We start from the raw sequence: 3760 nt of genomic DNA on the forward strand, positions 1-3760 counted from the left end.
AGGGCTGGAGAGATGGTTCAGCGGTTAAGAGCACTTACTGCTCTTCCGGAGGTCCTGAGTTCAAATCCCAGCAACCACATGGTGGCTCACAACCATCTGTAGTGACATCTGACGCCCTCTTCTGGTGTGTCTGAAGACAGGTACAGTGTACTTACATATAATAAATAAATAAATCTTTAAAATAAAAAAGAAGTTCAAAGCCATTCTGGAATACATGCAACTGTCTATAATTAGCTCACTGATAACCAATACCTAAAAGAATAAAATTAAAAGTGTTATTAGGGAGTTATTGCTAAGCTTACCAGGATTTGTGTCCTTATAGTTATGTTGGAGTTATTATTTTTAGGAAGACAGAATTAACTGGAGTTAAATATAATGATAGCACAAAATTGATGAACAAAATGGCAAACTATAAAAAAAATGGTATTGGGAATGTAGAAGTCTTTTTTATTATTATTCTTTCTGCCTCTGTACATATTTGAAAATACTCTTAGAGCTGGGCACGGTGGTACCGTGCCTGCAGTTCCTCCAGAAGGAAAGATGAGCCAGAGGACCTGTGGAGCCCGTGAGTCCAAGGCCAACCTGGGTAATATAGTCTGGATTGGTTGCAAATTTAAAATGAATGTTTACAAAGGCTCAAGAAAAGATTGCACAAGGAGAAGGTTGTACGTCATAGGCATGTGTCCATGAAAGAATTAAAATATAAAGGAATGGAAACTGAAAAGAAAGCGCATCCACGGGCTGGTGAGATGGCTCAGTGGGTAAGAGCACCCGACTGCTCTTCTGAAGGTCCAGAGTTCAAATCCCAGCAACCACATGGTGGCTCACAACCATCCGCAACGAGATCTGGCGCCCTCTTCTGGAGTGTCTGAAGACAGCTACAGTGTACTTACATATAATAAATAAAAATCTTAAAAAAAAAAAAAAAGAAAGCGCATCCACTTGCTGGGGTTTATTCCCAGGAGTTCACGAGCTAGAAGCTCGGCCTCCAGAGTGGAAGTACTGAGATGGTGAGCCTTTCTGGGGAGAGGAAGACAGCTGAGTCAGAGAGCGCTCTCCCTGAAGGAGGTAATGTGGGTATCCTGGCACTGGGGTGGTTTCTGTGAGAGTTTAGCATCTCTGCCTCAGCTGTCACTGTCACACTCAGGGCTGCCACTGTGATGCTGTGAGCCGTGAGGCTTTCATCAGAGCTGGGCAGGCCATGGCACTATGTTCTTAAGCTTCCGGAGCGACAGGGTCAGGAAACCTCTTTACTGTATAAAGTTCTGATCCTCAGATGATTTCTATTACAGCAAAATGGACCGAGACTTTATGAATCAGAGACCCTGACGCCAACAAACCTGTAAATCTCACACATATACCAGAAGTCAATTCTCTTAGTATTCTAGATTTTATCCTGCTTTTTCTTTGCTGTTATTGCCATTCTATCGTTACCTGTAGAAGGATTTTGCCTGCATATATGAATGTGCAGTTCTTGCATGCCTGGTGTTTATGGAGGTCAGAAGAGGGTGCTAGGTCCCCTGGACTAGAGTTATAGAAGGTTGTGAGCCACCACATGGGTGCTGGGAGTCAAACCTGGGTCTTGGGCAAAAACAATTGCTCTTAGTGGCTGAGCCAACTCTCCAACCACCTCACATTGAAAATAGAGCCCCAGACCTAAGCATGACTGACTTCATGATGAAAGTACCATTCAGGCTGTAAATTCAATATGCAGAAACAAAGGCCCAATCCATCAGAGTCTATGGCTCTAGGAAAGTCTCTAGATGCACTAACCTTGCTTTTTGGCTTCTCTAGTTCTGATTCTGGCTAACTGCTCTTGTTAACTGAAGTATGCCAACCCAGAATGTAGTTTTTGCGCTTCAAAGCTCAATCTGAGAAAGGTTTGGTATCCTGAACAACCAGTGTAGTCACCAACTAGCTAATGAAGACTTTTTATTGGCTTAAACCCAGGCAGTCTCCTCTGGTGAATATTGCACAACAACATAGCTTTTCAATAGTATATTCTAAACTATCCCAAAATTACTTGCCTCACTATAGTTCCAAGTGCTTGTGGTTACCATTAGGGTTTCTCTAGATGTGTGTGTGTGTGTGTGTGTGTGTGTGTGTGGTTTTGTACACTGCATAAAGTTTACCCTGGTGTTATTCAAATGCTGATTTCTTTGCCCCCATATCTTGTTCCAATCTGGACATGGCATTGTAATGCCTATACCAAGAATCTCCTGTAAACAATTATTGTCATTTATTCTCTGCCTTGTTAATAAATGCTGATCATCCAATGGCTGAGCAGAACAGAGAACAGGGTGGGATGGGAGAGAGGGCGAGAGGGAGATTCAAATCAGCAAGAAAGGTGGAGGATTTGAAGTCACGAGAAAGGGGTCCAGAGAGAGGTCATAGAAACACACCTGAAGCCAAAGAGTCGGATCAATAATAATATGCAAGTATTATGGGATAGGGCTGGGAGGTAGCCCGATTAGAATAGAAGGCTAAGGTAGATTAATTCAATGTTTATATTTATATTAAGAATAATTCATTTATTTACATTGCCTGTGTGTGTGTGGGGGGGTGTATATGGGTACCCATACTACAGAGACCAAAAGAAGACATAGGATTCCCAAAAACAGTTACAGTTGTGAGCTGCCCAGTGTGAATGCTGGGGACTGACCCAAGCTGCCATGCCTGGTTTTAGGATGATTTCTGATAGAGAAGCACTCAGAGCGTTTGCTAATGTCTGAAAATGAGAACCTAACCTTAGTACACTATGTTCGCTTTGGTTGTTGTTGGTGGTGGTGGTGGTTTTTGAGACAGGGTTTCTTTGTGCAGTCCTGACTGTCCTAGAACTCAGTAGTCTGTAGACCAGGCTGGCCTCAAACTCAGGTACCTGCTTGCCTCTGTTCCCCCTACCCGCAAGTGCTGGGATTAGAGGTGTGTCCCACCACTACCTGGCTCCTTGCACTTCTTATCCTCAAACAGATTCTGCTGTTCAGGACGGTTTGCAGAGGGTCTGTAGTCCCAGCTTCTTGATCAGCTGAGGCATCAGGGCCATTATCTGAGTCCAGGTATTTGAGAACAGCCTGCGCAACATCGAGCCCTCATCTCAGAGGAAGAGGCAGTGCAGTGGATGCAGGTCACTGGAAGAGCACTTGCCTCACATCCTTTATCCCAGCACTCAGGAGGTAGAGACAGGTAGATCTCTGAATTTGAAGCCAGTCTTACCTACATATAGAGTTTCAGTACACCTAGAGCTGCATAGTATGACCTCAACTTAAGAAACAAACAAACAAACTCCATGATCCTCTCCTCTATCCATGCTGGGTTTTAGTTAGCTTGATCTAAGCAGCTCTTGTGCATGAGGTCTCAGCCACTGTAAGTTCCTATGTGCAACCACAGCCTTGTCATATCCAGCAAATACTGTCTTGCTGCAAATCTTCACTACCTTTCATTCTTACACCCCCCCCCCCATTTCTTCCTTGGTGATATCTGAGCCTTGTGGTGAGAAGGGATATTGTAATGTAGCCATCCCATTTACAGCTGAGCCTTCCACATCTCTTATTCCCCGTATGCTGGCAGGTTGTGGGCCTCTATTAATCTCCATTGACTGCAAAAAGAAACTTCTTTGATGAGGGTTAAGAGATGCACTGACCTATGGGTATAAAGATAAAAACCTTAGGAAGCTGTCTAACACTATGACCATTTAGCAGAATAATAGCACTAGAATTTAAAATTTTTTCTCCCCCTCCCCCTCCCCCTCCCCTCCCCTCCC

This window comes from Mus caroli, chromosome 6, assembly GCF_900094665.2.
Source record: "Mus caroli chromosome 6, CAROLI_EIJ_v1.1, whole genome shotgun sequence".
NCBI lineage: Eukaryota > Metazoa > Chordata > Mammalia > Rodentia > Muridae > Mus > Mus caroli.